General features: G+C 39.5%; 1 long non-coding RNA gene across 3 annotated transcripts in view; it reads left to right on the forward strand.

Annotated features, from left to right (window-relative positions):
* Window positions 1–24,494, forward strand: part of LOC129532302 (uncharacterized) — a 32,935-nt gene that overhangs the window by 3,783 nt on the left and 4,658 nt on the right. Inside the window, exons 2-8 of one of the 3 annotated variants that reach the window (XR_008677988.2) lie at window positions 148–347; window positions 2,061–2,182; window positions 5,524–5,677; window positions 6,714–6,849; window positions 7,816–7,869; window positions 8,373–8,454; window positions 10,870–11,168. This is a non-coding gene — a long non-coding RNA (uncharacterized lncRNA). The remainder of the gene's footprint in view (window positions 1–147; window positions 348–2,060; window positions 2,183–5,523; window positions 5,678–6,713; window positions 6,850–7,815; window positions 7,870–8,372; window positions 8,455–10,869; window positions 11,169–24,494) is intronic. The other 2 variants (XR_008677989.2, XR_008677986.2) reach the window with 2 other exon arrangements.

The raw sequence follows: 24,494 nt of genomic DNA on the forward strand, positions 1-24,494 counted from the left end.
GAAGAACCACTGAGTAGAACCAATCTATATCAGACTGTAATTGAACAAGAAGTAAATGTTTGTTGTGCTAAGCTACTGGTATTACTGGAATTATTTGTTCTTGAAGCAGAGCCTGATCTATCCTGACAAATGTACTCTTCCTTCCAGAGGTTTCCCCATGCCCTCTTTTGGACTTGATGGGGGTCATTTGGGACAATAAGGCCTGATAACTCCTTGGACTTAGGAAGCGAGAGAGCAGGAATCAAGAAAAGCTTTTGTGGTTTTTGGTTTGTGTAGAAAATATGATGGATTGAGGTAAAATTTTTCAAAATAGGCCCAATGAAGAAGAGCAGATTCAAGGAGTAAAGGTATGATTTTAAATTGGACATGTTATGTTGAAAAGATATTTGGCCTTATATCATGCAGGATCTTGTAATTGCCTTTGAGAGAAAGCAGTGTTTTTATATGTCTAATTTTCTTTAGTATCTAGTATTTATATACAATTTATGTTTGTTGATGGGTTGGTTCCCTTAGCTATGTGTATGTGTTTGTGTGTGTATGTATGCACACATGCCTAGAATTGCTTTGAGTTGTCTATACATTCACATGAAGTACAAGTAGCTTGTTTAAATGACAATAGTATATTTATATTCCTTCTTTCCTTCACTTTCTCTCCGACGTCGTTTCTGAATGTTTTTAGTCAGCATGTTCTTACTCTTTTTAAAGATATTTCTCATTAGGTAGATTGTAAAAGCCAACACCAAATGTTAAATCCAAGTTTGTTACACAAGCAGTTTGGAAGGTCAGAATGATCTGCACAAGATGCATACCAGAAGCTAACTCAATTTTTGATTTTCCCAAATGACTTTTCTTGTGAAATCTGGTTTTCACATCTCCCTATGCTTTTCCCCAATGGCCTGCTTTTATATTTCAAAATATAACCAGGACAAAGTATTTTAGAAAAGTTATTGGTTTTAATTTATCTTTGAAATCTCTTGGATAATTCCTGGGCATTTTTTTCCTAGAAGAGTATTTTGCGTAGCATGGGTATTAAAGGAGTCTTTGTTGACTGGTTAAAAGATCTTAGTTAGTTTGAGCTAGAAGAAAACTTACAGATCATCTAGTCCAACCCTGTCCTTTTATCGTTGTGAAACAAAAGCCCAGATAATTGAAATATCTTGGCCAAGTTCACAAGGTTAGGCTTAGACCTACTGCTATTACTAATGATGCTGCTCCCTTATTTATGTGCATAAGTTGTCAGTTTCACAAAGCCATCATTTATCTCATTTGTTCCTACAGTAACTATGTGAGATAAGAAATACAGAGATTATCAGTCCTTTTGGTTTTTTAACAAATGAAAAAATTGAGGCCCAGAGGGACTAAGTCAAATAGATTATCTTACTCATTTATGCACAAATATTGATTGAGCTCTTATTATGTGCCAGGCACTATTCTAGTTTTGTTCTAAAAACAGGCAAATGCTTTGTCCTCCTTGTATCAGGGAGAATGAAAGTGAAAATGCTCTAATAAATAATAGCTGAAATGAGTGAGCTTGCCTTCTCACTTCAGTCCAGTGGTGTTTTTCTCTACATCTCTGCTAATTAATTAAAACAAATAACATTTCTGGTGGATTGATTAATTCTCCTTTACTGAAGAGAAATAGCCCCTTTAGAGAATTTATCCTGTAAAGCATGCAAAACATTTTAGATGCAGCAATAAAAAGAGGGCTTTAGAGAGTTATATAATTTTATGTGCTCAAGAGAATATGGAGAAACATCAGTACATGTTCCCTTTCTCTCCAGCTTTGAGATTTATGATTGGTCTGTTACAATAATAATAGCTGAATATTGGTGCAAGAAATATATTTGATTCAGTGGGTAACATTTGACAGCCTTAACTTGTGAAATGTAGAAAAGTTCTTGCAGGAAGCTCCGGCAGAATGTGTAATATACAAGAAGGTATTCAGGGAACAGAAAAATAAAATGAAAGGAACCTGCTACCCAATCTGTTTCATTAAATATGAAAATTAAAATGCCTTAACAAAATGCTTTCTCTTCCTCTCTCCTCCCAACAAACAAAAGCTTTGGTAGGCAGCCTGAAATTGCTCATCAAGGAAAAAGACCAGACTCGGATTTTAAATGGCTTCTTCTGAATGAAGCAATTAATGCTAAAAGGAACATGTTGTCTTCTCAGCATTTATAAGGTAAAACATTCATTGTACTTGCTGGCACTCTATCAAGTCTCTCCTTGGCCTAAGCGAGTAGAGAAATGCTTTGCTGCGTGTGCTCTTGACCTCTGGTAATCAGGAGGATTTGGCTGATAAACTTGACAGGAGCGATTCTCCCTGGGACTGGAAATGTGCCCGGGAAATGTGCTCTTGAGTCTCTCTCGCTCAGACCCTGGCCAGCCAGCCGTGGCAGGCCCATCAAGGCTGGCATCTCACCTATTTGCCAATTAGAGGTGGTACTGCTCTATGATTGTTTAGGATTTGAAATGCATTAAAGTAATGCAGCAGAGTCTTGTCTTTACTTCGTTGTATGTGTTCTGATTATTCAGCTTTTTCAGGTAATATTTTAAGAATATTACCTTCTTAAAGTTGCTTATTATTCATTGACTCACTAATTCACGTGTTCATTCAGAGCACATGAATTAATGAGTTCCAGTGTGCCAGAGACAGCTTTGGGGAGGCTCTGGAGTAGGTACACAGAATAAGACATGGTGCTTGTCTTTAAGGAGCCTCAGTCTAGTGGAAGAAGCAGGCAGAGAAATTCCTTGTGACAATAAAACATAGTGGCTTAGAAAAGAAGCATATTTAAAGTGCAAGGGGAGCTCAGAAGGGGTGACAAAAGCTCCGTCCTGTATGGTGATTTAAAGCAATGGCTTTCAAACTGTACTGTGACAACCCTGGGAGACGGGGAAAGTGAAAGACATAGATGAACAACAGAGTTTAGATTATTCTTCTGCCAGATCCCCTCAGAAGAAGGGCTTTCTCTTTTGTTTCATGTATACATATTATGACTTTTTTTAAGAACAAAGGACTTTGTGTATGTGTGTGTGTGTATATACATATATATATACACACACACACATACGTGTACATATATTAATACAGATTTTCTTCATTAACTCATTTAATACTCTAATAATCTTGGCAGCAGGAGGCAATGTCTTCTCCACTTTATGTATGAGGAAACTATTTATCTTACATGAACATTTGTTATTTCATGGGCAGTGCTAAAAATAGTAATCTTTATTTTTTCCTCCATAAAACCAAACTACTGAAATATTTTCACATTCAATTTGGGAAGGTCCACTACTGGCATGGAGCAAGATAAGAAATTGTTCAATGGGTAAATGATGGCAGAGTCTAGACCTATCTTTCTATACAATAACCCATGTTAAATAAATCCAAACTTTTAATTTATTAGCTTGAAAGTTAAATAAACTTTTGACCAAAGTAATATTAGATCTTGCAATGAGATCTTAAGTGATTTACTTTAATCTGTTCTATCTTCAATTTAGTAGGTAATCTTTTAGGTCTCTCTTCGCTCTGAATGTTTGCTTTTACTTCTTGTTTTCCAATATTCGATGATTTATTTAATTAATTTCTAGGCAACTACATAAAAAAGTCTGCTTATACTCAGACAAAAAGTTTTCTTATTGTTTTTAATGTTTACTTTAAGATAATAATGTAGCATTGGAAGGGAAACCTGTATTATAGAGTCAGAGCAAGTCAAATCCTTGTTGTTCCACAAACAAGACATATAACCTCGGGCAAGTTTCTTTTTCTCCCTTGGCTTCAGTATTCTCAGGTGTCAAATGGAGATATTAATCCCAGTTAACCTCCCTTATTGTTTTTGAGGATCAAAAGAAATGATAATAGAAATTACACAGTGAATTTATAAAGTACTACATTAAATGAAGGTGCTTATTATTTACTGAGCCCTGGGCCTGTCAGACCATATGATCTTCTTCCAGGGTTGTCTGTTTATAGCTGATTAATTCTTCTTTCTCTCCACCCCACCCCTTTTGAGGTCCAAAAAGGTAGGAGATTGGCAAAGAAATAAAAAGCCACAGCTTTCATGTAAACAACTCCTCCCCCAATTAATCCTTCTTTGGTCTCTCTATTCATATGTCTTCTTAATCAACAGGTACAAAGGAAGTATCACCTTCAAGCCCCATGTTAGGATTCTGCCAGCTCAGGGGCCCCAGATCTCAGAAAAGACCATCCTCCTCCTTTGCAGAATTCTTTATATCAGACTTATTTTTCTCATTGAGAGATTCCATTGCCTATTCAGAAGATGGAGCTGCAGGGTGTTTTGTGTGTGTGTGTGTGTGTGTGTGTGTGTGTGTGTGTGTGTTTGGTATATTTTGTTTTATTTTTTAAAATGTCTTTAGTGATCAGAAAAAAATGCTTCTGTAAGAACATCACCCTGATGGCACTCCATCTTTATTGTCTCATATCAGATTAACTTTTCTGACAAAGTACAAAGTGGATTTCTCCCTGCCAGCTCTATAAGCACTGCCGATGCCTGGAAGAGAGCTGGGCTCTTTTCCTGAGTTCACAGCGTCATTATTGATAATAAAAATTCTGGAAGTGGGACTTTACTGACAATTTTGGTTTGGGCGATGATGCATGAGACAGAGAAAAGTCCATTTTGGGCAATGAGGTGCTGACACCAGGAAAACTCTTTGTTCCACATAAAATAAGTCAATTTGACTCAGAAGATACATGGAGGGTAGAGCTATATTCTCATAAGGTGCCATGACCTTCTTCTAGTATTAAAAAAATACCACTCCGCTTTCAGACAGAACTTGAAGGTTGTTCTTCTTTCCTTAGTTAAGGGAATCTGCTCAGAGAACAAGATAATAAATAGGCTTAACTCCTAGTTTTGCCACTTATTAGCTCGATGTCACTAAGACTGGCCACTGGTTATTTATAAATTGGGAAAAAATACCTGCCTTATTATCCCCTGGTATGTTGTGAGGGTTAAGTGAGAATTCCTTCATGTGTATGATGCTTTCTGATTTTAAAGCATTTTTATATGGGAAATGGGTGCATGTGATTAAGAGTGTGGTTTTTTGGGGCAGCAAAATGTGTCTGAATTCCATTTCCATTATTTCCTAGCTCTACGACCTTGTATAATTTGCTTAAGCTTGCTGAGCTTAGATCTACTCATTGTTCAAATGGAAATTGGACCTCCAAATTTATGAGGACATCAGAAGGATTAAATGATACAAGTGAAGTGTTTACCTTGGTACCTGGTGTTTGCTATGTATTCTATAAATTATTGCTAGTTGTATCTTATTTGATTCCTACCAAACCCTGTAGGGAAAGAAAGACAGCTCTTATTCACATGATTTCATTGTGAAATAATTGCTAACCAGAAGTACAGAAAGATGAGTGTGATGATGATCTAGGGTTTGAATCCAGTTTCTAGACTTAAATCCAGCAGGAATATCCTGTAAAACAACATATAAACTTAGAGCTTCTGACCTCTAAGCTGTCAGTAATTACAAATCTGCATCTTCCCTTTGAGACAGGATTATTTATGAGGATGGCCTGTGCAAAAAGACACCCAGAGATTTCATGCTGTTGATTCACAGAAAGCCTGTTACTGTTCACTCCGTAGAGTCCTCAGAGTCTGGATCATCCCTTACAGAAGATCCTTGATAATATTTCTGATACACCTCCAAGGTGAGTAGAAGGAACTATGGGAGTGGCAACCAAAAAGGAAAATTATGATGCCTATAGGAATTTGATTTCAGTAGCCAGAATAGCATTGAGGCCACAAAACCATTACTTAGGTGTCTGCTCCATCAAAAACTGGGATCCTAAGAGGCAAGATGTCAGAACTAGAAGGATTTTAGAGATCATATAGGTGCTGACATATGTTAACAAATGGAAACTATTGACACAAGTTAAAATTGTATCTGCCACAGTGTATATTGTAACCAATGTGCCAAGTTAGTGGTCAACTTGAACCAGTACTTGGGCCTCTCAACTTTCAATTTTGAAAGTCCCGTTTGCTTTGGAGATACCGTAGGGTATTTTGACATGAACATGACACAACCTTTGTCCTTAAGACCAAAATAAGAGATATCAATACAATGTGAATAACATGTGGCTATACTCCCAGGTAAAGGTCTTAAGGTCTTTTTATAGCAATGTGAAGATTCAGAGAAAAACAAACCATACTTGATTTGGAGAATAAAGGAGGTAAACTCACAAAAGAGGTGGCCTTTGGGTAGAACCTTGAGGTCCAGATGTTATGGAAGAGAAAGAAGTATGAAATCACTGGCCTTCATGAGGTAGAGTCTAAGTTGTCTTCCCTCAGACTCAGTTTCTCACTAGGAAAGTGAAGTTAAGCATAATTCCCTATATGCTTAGCTGGTATATGTAAAAATGTTGTGTTCAAAGTCTTCCTCCTCTTCTCTTTCATTCTTTCCCCAAAACCTCACTACAGGTCCCAAGAGGTGGGCTCATACTTTAGTCTACCAGGACCATCTTATAGGTTGTTGCTGATTTTGATCTTTCCTCACAGCTTAAAAAATCTGCACAGTATTTTTATCATTGGGCTTTTGTGGGGAGTGAGAAGTAAAAATAACTTAAAAATTTTAAAATAAATTTTGCACAATTGCAAGATGAGTCAGAAAGGGAAAATTCCTGTTTGTCGTGTACTCTTAATGAATTCATTTTGCTAGAGTCTTGTGATAGATGAACCTTTGTGCAGCTCTCCTGGAGCATGGGCCGCCATGGCCCTTGCATGGAATCATTGTACCAGAGCTGTCAGTATTGTGCAAAGACGGCCTGGAGCGGGGAAGAAGACATCTTCAAGAAAGGGACAGAGTATTGGAAGTCAGGTCAAGGTAGGTTTATCAGATTTAGGAAATAAAAATACAGGGCATCTAAAGAAAAAAAATTGTTTTAAGTATGTCTCAACCATAACATGAAACATATTTATACTAAAAAAGTTGTTTATCTGAAATTCAAATTTAACTGGAGTCCTCTATTTTATCTGGCAACTATAGTTGAATGAGATGAAAAGGTCAAAGAGTTAAGAAGTAATAAAGATATTTTTATAAGAGTTTATAGTTTTCGAAGTGCCCTCATGTTCCTTATCTCATTTTGACCTCATATCAACAAAAGGTTGGTACTATTTCTCTAATTTTAGTGATAATGAAAGATTAGGCTGAGAGAGCTTAGGTAACTTACCTAAAGGCATGCCACTGGTAGGTGGCAGTGTTGGCTTTTCAACTCAGTTATTTTATTATTAGCATTATTTTTTGAGACAGAGTTTCGCTCTTGTTGTCCAGGCTGGAGTGCAAGGGCGCAATCTCGGCTCACTGCAACTTCCACCTCCCCGGTTCAAGCGATTCTCCTGCCTCAGCCTCCCGAGTAGCTGGGATTACAGGCGTGATCTGCCGCACCCGGCCCAACTCAGTTATCTTTTAAACTTCTTATTTTGAGATAATTTTAGACTCAGGAAAAACAAAAACAAAAACAATGCAACAGCAACTTCTCCTAATGTTAACATCTTATCTACCCATGGAACAATGATTAAAAACTAAGAAATTAACTTTAGTACTATTCACTAAAGTATGGACTTTATACATATTTCATCAATTTTTTCACAAATGTCCTTTCTTATTCCTAGGCTCCAATTCAGAGTCCCACGTTGCCTTAGTTGTCAGGTCTCCTGCCATCTGTGACAGTTTCTCACAGTTTTTCCTTTTCTTTCATGATTGTGACACTTTTGAAGAGTACTGATGAGTTATTTTGTAGAATGTCCTTCAATTTTGGTTTTTCTGATCTTTTCTCGGACTATACTGAAGGTATTGCAAAAGATACCACAGCAGGGATGCGTCCTTCTCAGGCTGTGATACCAGGTATATTATGTTGATATATATTATTGGTGACATTAACCCTGATCACTTGGTTAAGATGGCATCTGCTGGATTTTTCCACTGTAAATTTGCTGTTTCCCCCTTTGTTATTACTAAATATTTTGAGAAGTGACACTTGAGACTATAAAAATATGCTGTTTATACTTAAACTTTCCCTCATTAACTAATTTTAGCCTCTTGTGGTGGATCTTGCTTGTTGCCATTGTTATTATGATGTTGTAATGGTCATTTTCTATTTTCCTCATTTTCTCTACATTTATTAACTGAAACTCTCTGTTGGAAAGAGTTGTCGCTTCACTCCTTATTTAAGCTCAGTTATTTTAAGTCCAAGTCTATTGCTTTTTTCACTAAAGCACAGATGAAGAAAAAAGTATAGGATTTTGAGCTATGGTAAAGTTGTGATTGTTTCATGTGCACAGTGGAAGGAGTATGAAAATAATTTTACTTATTTTACTAACATTGATCAAACATTTACTTCTATACAGGGCCTTGTGTTAGGCATTGTGAAGGAAAGAGAAATGCACAAAAAATCTCATGGAGGCTGATAAATCAAAGATAATACTTAAGGTACTCTTCATAAGAGGGATAATAAAACTTCTCAGCTGAATGTTGAACTGATAAATGATTATGTTGATGACTATGGCAATGATAAGTGAATTGTAATGCAGTTATCAAGCACTCATGGCAAGCTCAGCTCTGAGTAATACAGAATATCCTCAACCAGATGATCATGATGTATGTACAGATCTTGGCACATACATCATGTGCCATGGGTTCTAGGCACATGCATAGTACCAAGTATGTTGGGTTATAAGCACCATGAGATCTTTCTCATAATTTATAGAAAGAAGAACTCAACTAGACAATAACTATTTTGACTGTCTTTAGGATCCATGATTCCTTTCTGCCTGGGAGAGATTATGAGGCTTCAGAGAATTCAAACATTGCTCCTCATTAAGGAAATGGTGAATTAACTTACATGTAGTACCTGAAAAAATTAAACTTCTATTCTCAGTGCTTTCTTAACTGGCCTAAAATGGACCTTACAGGTATAATCTCAGTAACTCAAATGTTATCAGAGGAAAATGGCCTGGCATGGTCAAAACGTAGCAGATTATTTTAACCAGTAGTTAATAAAACTGAACAACAGCATGAAAGAGAACACCAATAGTCCCTTGACATGGACTGTAATAGGATGAAACTAGAGGCAAATGTAGATTCTCTTCCGTGAGTGTGAGGGCTCTACTATCAAGCAACCATTTATATATTCTGGCAGAATATGAACTGCTTAGGACACACCCATAATGTGATGTGAAGAGTACCAATGTCTGTTAGAAAAATCCATTTGAAAGTACTATTTAAAAAATCCAACAGTAAGCTATATATTCCAGCTATAACAGGCTTTCATTTACATTCTTCCTCAAATGCAGGTCATAACCTGAGTTTGACATGCAGGGAATGACCTGCGTTTTAGAGAAGAGGAAAGTGAGGTTCAGGGCCATATGTGATTTTTGCTAACAATGGTGGATCTTGAGCTAGGATCCAAAACTTCTGATTATGAGATGTGTACTTTTTACCTCATGCCATGTTACCTCTGGCCGGTAAAATACCTAAAATTCTGCACAACTCTAAGTAACGTGATTGTATGTCCCACTTTGCCCAGAACAGTTCAGATTTATCCTTTTTGGCAGCATAATTAGTAATAATCTTACCTTTTACTCTAAAAAATGTTTTAAATCGGAGCAGCGATTATGTAGTAATTTCACTGATGGGAGGGCTCAGGGAGATTCCAACTTGGGCTTCAGTGTTTAAATTGGTGCTAAAGAAATCCCTAATGAGTTACTTCTATACATTACAAAAAGGCAATATCATTTAAGATATTATGTAAATATGATACATTCTAATGTTGGAATTATATATAAATATTCATGTGTGTATATGTGTATATGTGTATCTATATGTGTGTTTATATATATATAGTTGTCTAGAAAAAAGCTCACTAAAAGGCAAAATTACAATAATTTGAGAATATAAAATCTCCATCTTGAAGGAAACAAGACCATGTAGATAGCAGTTGATAACATAATAATAATTCTTCTCACAAATGCAGTAGGACTTTATATTACTGAGCACTTTCTGATCATATTTTCTCATTTCAACTTTCTAAGAATGCTCAGTCAATAAACTAATCCCCCATTTTGCAGGTGAAGCCAAAATGCAGATACACAGTGAATGAGGCAGATCTGGGACCTCTGAGATTGTCCTCGTTAAGACCCTTCAGCACTGACCTTTATCCTTATCCTATATTGGCTTTCAAAGCTAAGAGTGAGACACTGAACTTATAGACAGAGGCATATTATTATGTTTGTGCTGCTTGTCTCTCATCTCCTTGAGAAGGAAAAGGAGAGCATAATAGTGCTGCAATATAACACAGGAGAAACTAAGGAAAGCTTCTTTTTTATTTAACGCCAACGTTTAGCCAATGGTTAATTTCTGTCTCAAGCTATTCAAAGGAATACTAACTAAGATTTGCTGTGACTGCTATGTGATTTATGGCAACTTGCTTTTCTTCTCTAGTCCTCAGTTTCTCCATGTGAAAAATGAAACTTTTAACTAGATCATCTCCATGGTTCTCTCTGGCTCTGATAGTGCACGACTCCCTGATTTTGAACTTCTGGGAAAAGGACAAATTCCAAAGCTGTATTCCAGAACCACCCTGTCTAACTTGGTCTCTTCTTTTCTTTGCATTTGGAGTGAGCCCAAAAGAAAGGTCATTTTTGCAGACATCTTGATGTTGTGCTCCAATGTCCTCATTAAATAACAGGAGCCTGGACTGGCAGGCCCAAGGGAATATTCAATCAAGGAGAAAAAGGCCAAGTCATTACTGGAACCCTATCATCAGAGCTGTAAACACAAGCATCTATTCCTGGGCGTTAGCTGAAAGCGTGTTTAATCGCGTGCTTTCTCTCTCTCCTTATACAGGTTCCATTTGTCAAATGTGTGTGACCCTTCCGATAAGTCACCAAAGGTGATGAGGGAGAGAGAGAAAGAAAGCAAATTACAACTGTAAAGAGTCTCTGAACAGTGAAAGATCAAAACAGACAGTCTCTGGCTTTACTGGATGAGTCACCATTGCAGCCCGACCGCAAAAACAAGCGTGGCTTCTGTACTTAGCAGCAGTCTTCCTGTCTGGAAAGGAAACATTGCTCAGATTGGAGATACTGGCCATTTTATAGACTTCAAAGCAACTTAGGCAACTGAACTGTCAGGCGGGAAAACAGGTAAAACAATTTTCCTAGCGTTTGTCTGGAGAATCAGCTACTCAAATCTGATTTGAAGCTGCATGGAAATACTTTCATCTTTAGCCAAAGCTGTTTATTTTAAAAAGTTTTAGTATGATGGTCTTCAGTTCCAGTGTAGTATGTCTGTTTTTCCTCAAATAATGTAAGTTAGTTTTTTCTGGAAGAGACTTGTTTCCAGGCACTGAGCTAAGTTCTGTGGGGGATGGAGATATAATCAACATGAGGACCATCTAATGAGGAAGCGGGGCCAGTACACATACCATGACACTATGAACGGAAATATGTACTGAAAACAGGAAAAACATGATACCATGATGGTGCAAGGAAAACAGAGGTGGGTCTTGATGAATGGTCTACCAGAGGAGAGACTAGTGTAAAGAAAGGCCTGTGTGTATTCAGGATTTAGCAATGAGTCTAATTTAGGCTGAAATGTAACATACAAATAAGGAAGTAGAAGAAATAAAACTGGAAAGAGACTGGGATCAGATCTGGAAAGAGTTTGAATGCCTGAATGCCAGGATGAAGATTTGAGGTCTTATGCTGTGTGCTATGGAGACAGGGAGAGAAGAAGTAGTAACGTTATGGGAAGATAATAGTGCCAACTCCAGAGAGGAAAAGGCAAAGGAGCAAGATCAAGATCAGTTAGAAGCCTCTTGCCACAGTTCAGGAAAGAAATTAATTTTGGCCTGATATGGTTTGGCTGTGTGTCCCTACTCAAATGTCATCTTGAATTGTAATCCCCTCGTATTGAGGGAGGGAAGTGACTGGATTATGAGGGCGGTTTCCCCCATGCTGGTCTTGTGATAGTTCTCACAAGACCTGATGGTTTTATAAGCCCTGCTTGCACTTCTCTCTCCTGCCACCATGTGCAGAAGGTCCTTGCTTTCTCCTCTGCCATGATTGTAAGTTCCCTGAGGCCTCTTCAGCCTTGTGGAACTGTGAGTCAATTAAGCCTTTTTCCTTTACAAATTACCCAGTCTCAGGCAGTATCTTTATAGCAGTGTGAGAACAAACTAACACATGGCTCCTCACTTACAGCATTCCAGCTCGAGCTAGAGAAGAGAAGATCCACAGGAGAGGGTTGTGTTAATGCATCTGAATTTCTAACCTAGTCTATGAGGATATTAATATAAATAAAAGTATTCACCATCACAGAATGGATTAGTGTATGTTAAAGTCATTGAGTGGAGGTGTGTGAGACTCTGAAGACTGTGGCCAACTCAAGTTGACACAACAAAAGAAAGTTGCTCACTTCATAGAAGTGTGGAGGCAAATAGTGTTATCTGGACTACTCATACTGCAGGCTTTATTGCTGCTTGGAATTTTGAATACACATGTTAGCTATTCAACCCATAGTTTCTTTCCATTGTATGATTTGTTTCCAGCCAAGGTCCCAGCCCTTGGTCTTTGAAAGTAGTGACACCAGGAAGGAAGAGCTTCCACCTTATCTGGTGGCTCTGTCCCTGCTGTGTGTCTGACCTTGGGTAAATCACCTGCCATCTCTGGGGCTTGGTTTCCTCATCTGCAAAATGAACATGTTATGTTCTTCAGTATTCAGGGCCCTTCAAAGTTTCAGCAGTTTAGGTTGTATGTTCAGTACAAGTAGTATCCATTACTAACGTTATCTTTCACAAAATGAACCAATCTCATTGAACCCTCCTAACAGCCCTAGGAATAAGCAGTGGCGGTATCCTTTTTTTTTTTTTTTTTTTGAGACAGAGCCTCTCTTTGTTGCCCAGGATGGAGCACAGTGGCATGATCATAGCTCACTGCGGCCTTGACTTCCCTGGCTCAAGTGATCCTCCCACTTCAGCCTCCCCAAGTAGGTGGGACTATATATAGAGGCATGCCACCACACCTGACTAATTTATAAAATTTTGTAGAGTTGGGGCCTCACAATGTGGTACAGGCTGGTCTCAAACTTCTGGCCTCCAGCAATTGTCTTTCCTCAGCCTCCGAAAGTGCTGGAATTATAGGCATGAGCCACTGCACCTGGATGGTATAATTATTTTAAATACATTTTACTCATATGTTAATAGAGCCACATGAAAGGTAAATAATTTTCACTAAGACTTACAATGATTTACTGATCTAGTCATGACTAGAGCCTTGACCACCTGACTCCTAGCCCAGTGCTCTCTCCACTCTACCAGGCTGTACTGATCGGCAAAGTACATGACAAGGAATGTACGCAGTTTTCTATGATCTTGAATATGCTGTGGTTTTATTGTTTCTTCTGAGTTAGGACAGCCCAACAGAAAAATAATGGTTCTATGGGGTCCCTGAAAAGTTTTACTGGTTAAATGCATGTCTTTTAATCTACTTCCTTTCAGTGGGATGTGTGCAGATGTTGAGCTCTTCTTTGCGGTCAGTACTTCTGTCATCAGATGCAGGTGGTTATGAACTTGGATGCAGTCAGTAGCCAGAGACTTGGCCATCTACACTCTTCAGCATGGGTCCCTCTGACCCTAAAAGTCATACAGTCCCTGGGCCAAAATGGCCTCATCCAATCCAATGTCCTGTCCAGGGCTTGATCTCTTCTATTGCAGTTCTAATGGTTGTCCAGCATCTTCTTGAGCTTCAACATCACTTGTGGATCCTGGACGTGTACTGTCAATTGTCTCAACGTCTTCACATGCTTCCCTCACTGTCAGCTCACATTCAACATGACAAGTTTCAAAACCCATGTTACCTTTTCTAAATACTTTTCTTCTCAGATGGCATTGCTATCTATTTAGTTTAACAAGCTAAAACCTAGTCCTCTTACACCCAATCTTCTTCGACATTTAGCAACTTATGCTCCCTCTGAAATATGTCTACATCTATCCTCTATTGTTTTCACTTCCCTGTCGCCCTTCATGCCCCCCTGCTATATTTCTCTGGACTATATGTGTAGCTGTTCAAATGATTGCTCAGAGCCTTTAATAGGCAAGTCTGCATTTTACATTTCTAAATAAGAATATAGGATACATTTCTCCAACTTATTGGCTATGGAACATCTTTTTTTCCTCAGAGCATCTTCTGGAAAATGCTAGTCTAGCCTTCCCAGATGCAGTGTAGTCCCGGTCATTGTCACATCTGTCCACCCCTCTTTGTAGCTGAACTTGTTATTTCCTCTGCCCTTCTTCCTGACTCTTGCCATCTGGAGAAATCCTACGCATATTTCACAGTCCAATTCAAATATCTCCTACTCTCTGAAGCCTTCTTTGATCTCAAGTCCCAGTACATTGGCATAACCTCTGAGCTCTCAGAGGGCTGTGTACTTGAATCTATTATAATATTTAAATTATGTTATAGCTGTGTGTGTTTGTGCCTATCTCCCAACAATTCTAAGCTCTATATGTTACTCACCTGTCACCAAGTCTAGAAATTTGACTGCCTTCTTTCACTTCTTTGAACATTCACCAGCTTATAGTTGATGCTAAATAAACTTCATGCAATAAATGAGCTTACAATTCTAGTACAGTGTTCAGCCTCTTCACTTCCACCATGATTCCCTGTGTCCTGGTGGAGGGTGTATGCTGGGGCATGAGAACATTGTTTCAGAAGGGAAGGTGGGACAAATATATCAGTAGTAATTACTGATCCTTATGGAAGGGGACTTCTAGGGGGAGGAGAAGCCGTTCAAGATGCTTATGGAAGGAGACTTCTCAGGGAGGAGAGCCGTTTCTGGAGAGGAGCTATTAGGGAACATCCCTGAAGCTGAGTATCAATGTCTTACATTTACTGAGCACTTTCTTCTTGCAAGATATTGTGCTCAGAACTGTGAATACATGTGAACCCTCAAGCAGCTTCTAGTTAATAGTTAGGCTTGCTAAAGACTCCTGGCTTCAATTAACAAAAAATGTCTCTGCTAACTGGACAACAAAGATAAGTTTACTTTAAGAATGCAGAAATTTCAGAATTCAAGGGCAAGAAAACAGCTAGGTCTCTGCCCTGCCTCTCACTCTCGTTATAGCGCTGGGCCTCATCAAGGTTATTATGCACATTTGAAATATATTTGCCAAAGTATCTTCCAGTATCCTAAAATAGATAAATGATTCTTCAGTTTGGGGGCAATCCGTACATTCCCAGTCTAGGCAATAATTATACTTCCCTGTGTAGACCACTACAGGATTTATAGAGCATTTTAATGTCTATTACCTTATTTGGTCTCCACAATCATCATTCAGTCACTCAATGATCTTTACTGAGGGCTACAACATACCAGGTGCTAGGATAGATGTATGGAGACAATTTTTAAAAAAATGGACATGACCCCTGTCCTTATGGAATTTGAAAGTCTGGAAAGACAGAGTTCATATTTTTCTTATTTTAGAGACAAACTAAGGTGGAATGATTTGTCCCAGCAAGGTGGTAGAGCTAGGACTCAAACCTGGGCTTCCCATTCTGAATCCAAGACTGTGATTTTGCCACGTCTGCTTTGCAATCATTGGGAAATCCCTGTGTATCTTCCAGGAGTTAACTGAAAGAAAATAATGTCAATGAAAATGTCAAAGTGGCAAATAAAGAAGCCCAAAGTATCAACATTAAGAAAGCAACAAAATAAACAGCTTCTGAAAACCCCAAAATGTGTATGTGTGTGTGTGTGTGTGTGTGTGTGTGTGTGTGTGTGTGTTTGGGTGAAGTGAGCTCTCAAACCAAAACAAGTAACAGCAGCAACAGCCACTTGAAAACAAAACAAAACAAAAAAACAAAAACAAAAAAGAATTTTTCCCTCAAATCTGGAATGCAGCAGGGTGTCCTTAAGTTGTACAGAACAGTGTTTGATGTGAGCATCCAGGCCTTGCTGTGAACAGAGCTCTACATTCCACAGCCCTTATTGACTGGCTTTGCTGGACTCAAATGTGAGCAGGCTACAGCTTTGCCTCTGGCCATTAGAAGGATAATCTTTCTTGGGGGTCCCAGTAGGGTGCCAAGTGGGAATGCAGTGAGCAGGGAGAGAGAGGCAGGAGGCCTATTTTGATAGGGAAGTTCCACATGTCTACAACACTTTATGCCTGCTTCTCTCACATGAGCATCCTTCCCCCTTCTCGTGTCTCTGTATGTAGCCAGTATAGGCCTTGGTTGGTGGATGGGTAGAAAGAAAAATGTGATCTTCCTTTTCTTGCTCTATGATGAGATCTTCTAAAGGTGAATCAAATGGACAATTCCATTTGTCTCTGTGACTCTCTATTTTTAAGCTGGAAGATGTAGCCTTAGGGTACCTAATTTCATAGATAATAGACAAAAACAGAAAGGAAAAAAGAGAGCTGTCTTAGACATCCATTAAAGCCTTGAATAAGACATAGTCCCTGCCTCAAGAGGAGGGACACATATGTGTAAACCATAGTTCCATTATCACATAATAATGGGCATGTACAAGTTTTGTGAAAGCCCAGGGGAGGAAGCGACAATACTTCTGGGTGGGTGTGTTAGAGCTGGGTCCTGAAAGTAGGAGTTTACTCAATACAAAAGTGTAATTGGAGTTCAGGAGAGAAGAGACAGGGGAAAAAATGTCATGTAAGCAAAGGCTTGGAGGTGTGAAAGAGCATGGTGTTTTCAGGGAGTATTTGAGGAGATACTGGTTGTTTTTCTGGTAACAACACATTTTGTGTAATGAGATAAAGTCAATGATTGCTTGGGTTTTATGGCAGGGCTAGCTACATTAACAACCAACCAACAAATACCAGCGGATTAAGAGAGTAGACTTTCATTTCTCACTCACTTCCCAGCACAATACAGGTTGGCAAGGGAGTTATGCTCCAGGCAGTCATTCAGAGACCCAGGTTCCTTCCATCTTCTGGTTTTCTCCTCCCCTTAGTTCCTCAGGTCTTTGCCACTCAGCTGGAGGTTGGAGAAAGAGAATGAGGATCAGGCATGCATAGGAAGTTTAAAGGTGATGTCTGGAAATTGTGTACATCACTCCTGTCCATAGGTATGCCTTTGGCTAGAACTTAGCCACCCAGCCACACTCAACTGCAAGGGGTCCAGGGAATTAGAGGCTAAGGGGAGAACACATTGTTAAGCAGATCAGTGTCTATCACAGCTTTGTGTCTGGAGAACAGGAGGATGGAGACCATGAGGGCTTTATGCATATAAGATAGAACTTGATGAAAGTGTTCTAGCTTCCCTAGGGGACAAGCATGTAATAAAGGGGTCAGGGAAGGCTCTAGGTGAAAGGTGCCCTGTGGCCACACTCCTTGGGGAAAAGAAGATGAATGATTCCATCTGAAAGGTGTTTGTACTCAGACAGAAAAAAAATCTGCTCCAGCCATGAGAAAATGGACAAAAAATCACTGTAGCTCAGCTCTTAAAATGGGAGCAAAAGAAACCCAGCCAAGTAGACAACTTACAGCCCCAACATTTAGAAAGCACCATGTGGTTTACTGTATGCTCACACACAAGGTTCTCAGCTGATCCTCACAAAGGAGGAGGACCTGGTTGAAAATTATCCCTGTTTTAGAAGTGGAAAAATGTATGCTCAGAGATGTTAAATAAGTTGCCAAGGGTTGCACAGTAAGTAAGAGATGCATCTGCCACTGAAACCCACACTGTGCTCTTTGCAGTTTCACAGACCCTCCTCTGTGTAGTGGAGATACTGACCACACTTTGGGGAGCTGACCCAGATCCAGCCCTGGACTGGGGGCCAGGATCCTAGGGAAGCTCTCCTCCATCACCCAGCCCTCTGTTTGCCTGACTTCTGGAATCAGTGAACCAGCTCCTCATCCAGAGAGCACGTACATGTTAGCTGTCAAACAGTGCGTGCCGCATCTGACAACCCTAATATCACTGTTTGTATTATCAGACAATTACCAGCCGAGCTCGTATTCATAATTTGACTAACAACTCGCGACAATGATTATTTTTCCTTTTCTGGCAAAACAAATATAGCAGCGTTTTCTTTTCAGCATCAGCGCTGATGCTCCTTGGCATTCTATCAGCTGAAGGATTTTTTTTTTTTTTTCAAAAAAAAATGTTAGTCGTACTCCCCCACATCTCGCTAACTTTACAGTCCCCCATGGCATCTGTGTGCAGTGAACTGAGCTGTTGAGACTAAATGTAATTTGCAATCAAGCTTCTGTTAACATGGAAATGTACCGGCTGGTCTGCTGCAATATGGGTTCTCATTCTGTCTAGCATATGGTTGCATTAAATCCAGTCTCCAGAATGTCTCTTGTTACCACATTGTCAATCCGTGCAGAGCAGAGAACCCTAAAAAACCACTAAAGGAACATATTTTTGGAATTGGCTCTTCTATTGGATCTTGACAAGAGCTGTCCAAAGACATACTTGGTTACTTGAAATGAACTAGCCCTGTCAGATCTATGCACACACACACAGAGACACACAATAAACTTGAAAACTGGCTTGATGCTCTGTAGTCGTAAGCATAGGAATCATGCTGGAGGACAAAGGAAAGAAGGTGAAGGACTCAGCTTCACCAGATACACTTGAGACTCCTTTATAGCTTTTCTCTTGGTGTCTCAATATTTAAGGCCCAGAAAATTGGAGTTGGACAGGACATAAGCAGTCTTTGTGGCTAAAAGCATAGGCTCCTGAAGTGGATGGACTTAAGCTTGAATCCTGACCCCAGCCCTCCCTAGCTTGGTGACTTTGGGCACATTCCAAAGCTTTGTGTGCCTCAGTTACTTCATCTGTAAAATGGAGTGGACGAAGTGTACCCTCACGACTTACAGCATTATAGGGGATTAAATCCCTACACACAGGACTTATGTCAACAAATCTTTGCTATTACTTAGTATTAATTACCTCTTCCTCACCATCCCTATTCCCAAATCTGATGCTTAAATACCTCCTACAATGTTACCACTATTATTCTCCTTCTCTTGTCTTGCACCCCGCTGGTGTCCAGAAGGCCAGTCTCTTCTAAGGCAGCCCGTTCTTTTCCGTACAATTCTGTTAAATGGTTTTTTCTTATATTAAACACAAATCTTACCTGCACCTTGAGCCTTTCCTTTGGGTCATATAGAAAAGCCTAATTCGGTGGCAGTCCTTCAGGTATTTCAAGAGGGTAATCATGCACTCTGTAAGTATTCTGCAGTTTCATTTGGTACCTTTCATTTCTCCTTTGAATTATGCAGTTTTGCATCCCCTTCCTAGGCAGACACTTCCTCTCAAACTTGCCCCAGGTCCTACCTGGTGATGAGTAAGGATTTGCCTGATTACTTTAACACAGCTCAAAAGTGGACCTATTTGCACACAAGTACATCAAGCTTTATAAAATAGACTCTCCTTGAAGAATTAACAAATAGCAGTTTTCAGCAAATCATACTTTAAATTCAATGGAGGAAAAAGAGCTGCATGCCTACAGGTCTCTGTATTGTGTTGCAGAAAAAATCCTTTTTTCAAGGAAGTAATTTCCATCCTTATACATCTCTTCTGTAAATCTAAAGTTCTGTAAGTTTTATGGAATGTGCTTTAAGTAAGAAACACACACAGAAGGTGCACTGTAACTCACCGAAGAGATAGGGTGCAATATCCTCCAACATTTAAAGGGCACTTTGGGAGGTCAGGGGAAAATGGAGGGGAAGACATTCTAGCCATTCATTCATTCATTCATTTATTTAAAACCTATTTGTGTGCCAGACACTGTGTTAGGCACCAGGCATGTTTCTAACAAGCTGCTCTTGCCACCAAGAAGCTGGAAGACAGGTTAAAGCCAATTAAGATATGCCAAGTGCAGGATGCTGTGGGGCCATCTCACCTAGTCTTGTGTAGCTCAAAATCCAGGGATGGGGATAGATATGAAGGAAAATAATTACATTACTATGGAATAAGTGTTATATTTAAAGACTGTACAAACTGCTCTGAGCACTTTGAGAAGAGAATTTGTTCATCAAATATTTTATTGAGCACGCAGTATTACTGGATCTACAATGAAGAGCAAAACATAGTCCTTGAAATTTACCAACGTTACAGTCTCAAGTATTTGTGTGTGTAGTCTTAAATCAAGTTCATACACTATATTTTTTATTGATTGATTACTTTAGAAAGCTGTGACAAGTGTAATGAAGGAAGAGAACAGGATTCTAGTAGAAAATTAGACGGGGCCCTGATTGGAGAAGTCAATGGGATATGAAGGATTTCTCCTCCAAGTGGTATTTTAAGTGGAGACCTGAGAGATAAATTGCAATAAGGATGACAAAGATGGAGACAAGCACCTGTGCAAAGACCTGAAAGAGGGACCAAGTTTAAAGAGTCTGAGGAACTGGGGGAAACCGGGTGACAGAAAGGGGGTGGTCAGGAATGTCTTTGCTGAACAGGTGGCCCCACTAAGGAAGACTTAGCATGTGCAGAGGAAAGACAGGTCATTTCGGGCAGGACGGGCAGCACGTACAGAGGACACGTCCAGGTCTGGGAGAAGCTCCTTCCATCTTCGTGGTGATGGGAGGTGGTGGTGAGATGTTCAGGGAACGTGCAGAAATGGAGAGGAAAGCTGGGCCAGGTCATAAGTGGCTTTATAAACTACACCAAGGGATTGATTATACCTGCAGACCCCACAAAAGCACTGAAGATATGCTAGATTGCCCTCATTTTCTTTTTTTAAAACCCGTCTCCCATGCTTGTGAGGAAGGAGAGGGCAGAGGCATGCCTTCTGTATCTCTAGATCCTACCCCCTTCCCCCATTTTCAATGATGGGTGGTTCAGTTAAATTCTATCTCCTCCTTGTCACTTTGTTCCCAGCTCTGATTTGTGATCTGTGGAAGCTTTCATTTTGCCATTCTCTGATTCTTGTTGTAGTGACCTTGTGCTACAGTCTCTTGATATGAGTGAGGGGTCAGCAGCTTCTTTAGACCAAGGAGACTCTAACTCAACCCTGCATGGTGCTTGCAACCTGTTCCTGCATTCTGACAGGAAGGTTTCACCCAAAGGTGTGAAGGATGAATCACCCCATGATGCAGATTATTTTCGGCTGCCAGTTGGCCATCCCTTATTGAGATCACAGAAACCAGAGGCTTGTGAGACTGTTTAGCCCAGTGCTCAGGCTCAGTGGAGAAACTCATTAGCTCTATTTAATTAGAGAAAGCAAACACTTCCAAACCTACTTTAATGTCAGCCTGCTTCCCACCACCTCATTAATATATTTTTAAAAACTTTCGCCTTTAATGTGGCAATGATTTTCTTAATTCTTTCAGTATTAGAACTCCACAGATTTAAGGTATTTAGCTAGAGAACAAGTAGAAAGATTATACAAGTGATAGTCATGATTCTTTGAACCAGTATCTTTTGGTATTACTAAATAAGAGATTTTTAAACTCGATTTTCATGTATAACCTAGATGAAGGTTGTTGTTCTGGTTTAATCCTATAATACTGCAATTTTTAGGATCATCTTTTTTTTATATAGGATTTTACATTTTCCAAAAGGTTTTACATCCATCAGATGATTCCCACAAAACACTGAAACAAAGTAGGAGCCGCTGATAATATCTCCATTCTCCAGATGAGGAAGTCTGGGCTGAGAGCAGTCAAAGGATTTCTCCGAATGACAGCAATATGCTTCAAGGTTGACAATGAGGACACAAGTTTCAGGCCCAAGTGGCTTGAGATACTGCCTGTCGATGATAAATAAGGAAGTTAGGAGGAGAAGATGGTTGTCTGAGAAAAGTGACAAACTCAGAGTAGGATGTTCTAAATTGCAGCTGACTAGAGAGCTGGAAGCTGGATGCATATTTGTATGGCTCTGTCATACAAAAGCTGCTCCAATACTGTGTGAGTATGGTCTCCTCAACCTGGAGGGGCCAACATTTTTCTTGAGTCAGAATCTTTTCCAGGTAGCCTGAGAGCCCACATTAGGAAGTAACCTCTTAATTCATCCTAGACACCTCTTTGTAATCCGTTGGTCTTTTACTCAGGCTGACCCCAACCCAGACTTAGGTGTAGGTGACACTGATTTCATAACGTACTTTCATATCAATTGATTCCCACAGCACTCCTGTGAGATTTGGATTCTGGTCTCTGTCAAATCTACTGGAAAATGGGACCCTGTTAAGATGCAGGCTTTTCCAGTAGGAAACAGCTAATGGTGGAAGACTGGGGGCTTGAAGCTTGGGCCTCTCTCTCCAATAGCATGACTTATTCAATCATTTCCGGTGAAACTCCCCCAGACACTTTGCTTTCCTCTTCCATTTCCTCTCTGTGTAGCTTCCTACTTTAGGATCTTCAGGAACTCTTCCCACAGTCTAATGACCAGATCTGCTTTCTGGAAACATTCTCATGTCAGTCATACATGTTTTACTACGATTTTAAAACTTTGAGTTATCTCTGTTAAGAGTATACATATTCTCATTATTGTCTTCTCCCTGCTCACTATAACAAATACTTCTTGAGCCCTTGCTATGCTCTTGACACTGGGAGTACAATGATGAACAAGCAGACATCACCTACATCCTCCTGGATTTAATATGGTTGTGGCAGGAAAGCTTTGTTTCCTATAAGTGGACTTCAGAGATCCACATAACTTATAGGCAACCATTTGTTCCTGCAATTTCAAGGTATTTTTAACCTTTAATTGTGGGTTTAGGAATATTTAGCCAAATCCTCCTCCAGGTGACATATAGGCAATGAAGAGGAAACAGTACATAAAATAGTGATGTGACTTCACATTTCGAAACAAAGAGGCAGGTGGTTCTGCTGTCAAACTGAGCATTAAAATATAACTGGGGGTGTAGGTGTGGGAGTTTCTCAATAGCCCTGGAAACAGCTAATATTTTGGTAGATTCACAGGATTTTCTCTTTTAATAAAGGGGATTACTTGCATCTTATCACAGGACTAAACAGTGAAGCCAGGAAATAGTATGAGTTTCCTACTGGTTTTTGTTGAAATTTTGGAACAGATCATTACACAACTGATTCATGGGTATTTTGAAGAAAAGGCACTGATCACTAGAAGTTAATAGGAGTTTACCATAAACAGGTTGTGTTAGACACACCCCATTTCCTTTTCTTATTACGCCACACAACTGGTAAATCAGCAGGATGAGGAAGTTTTAGCAGTGGACTTAACACGACCTCTTGTGATGTGATTGCACATAAGCAGGTGAAATATAGGCAGGGTCATGTCTTACACACTGGTTTCACGGGCAGGTGAATAAAAATGACGCTTGAGCCTTGCTAACTGTTCCATGTACACTAGAAGGAGGTTTTTGGTGAGGACTAGAAGCCTTTTATTCTGTTCAATATTTTTTGTTAATTACTTGAAAGATTATCTGGAAGAGGGAATACCCAAGTATAAAAATGACACCGGCCGGGTGCGGTAGCTCAAGCCTGTTATCCCAGCACTTTGGGAGGGTGAGGTGGGCAGATCATGAGGTCAAGAGATTGAGACCATCCTGGCCAACATGGTGAAACCATGTCTCTACTAAAAATATGAAAATTAACTGGGTGTGGTGGCAGGCGCCTGTAATCCCAGCTGCTCAGGAGGCTGAGGCAGGAGAATCATTTGAACCCAGGAGGTGGAGGTTGCAGTGAGCTGAGATCGTGCCACTGCACTCCAGCCTGGCAACAGAGGGAGACTCCATCTAAAAAAAAAAAAAAAAACACGCCAAACTAAAACAAAAATCAAATACCATAGACTAACACAAAGAGATGGTGTAATATAGTAAGGAGAAAGAGTTCTGGCATTGGAGAGAGAATGGCCTAACCTTGCAGCTTGTCTCTAACCCCCTGACAGTGAAGTAACATTGAACAGAGACTTACTGTTTCTAAGAGTTCAGTTCCATCACCTGTAAGGTAGCAATAGGGTTGTTTGTGATTCAGATCAGATGAGAATTGAAAAAGAAGTGTGTCAACAGCTAGTATCATGCTTGGCACATGTTTTCAATAAATTAATAGCAATAACATTAATAATAACAGCAAATTAATATCTAAAATGATCTAGAACTTCTAGAACACAGGACTGAAAACAATGAAGCAAATCTGAACTTAAAAGATATGCGTGGAGATGATATTGGAGGTATCAGGACCATATTTATGACACTCAAGCTGCTAAGAAGTGATTAACACATGTCAGACACTTCAGAAAGTATGTTGATGACTTAATTATCTGTGTGTGCTTGAGAAATCACAAAGGAGAATCTTATATTGATATTATATGTGTCTGATATCTTCATCTATATGAATGGCTGCCATATTGAAGAGAATATGGAATCTTTATTTGCATTTTTCTAAGAGAAAGCCAGGCTAAAATTGGTAGTAGTTAAAAAGAGAGAAAATCTGGATAATATTAAAACATTTTTCTGTAATAGAGCTTTACTATCATTGATCTGTGTGGCTTGTGGAACAGGAGACCCTTCATCACATC

Source organism: Gorilla gorilla, chromosome 2 (genome assembly GCF_029281585.2).
Source record: "Gorilla gorilla gorilla isolate KB3781 chromosome 2, NHGRI_mGorGor1-v2.1_pri, whole genome shotgun sequence".
NCBI lineage: Eukaryota > Metazoa > Chordata > Mammalia > Primates > Hominidae > Gorilla > Gorilla gorilla.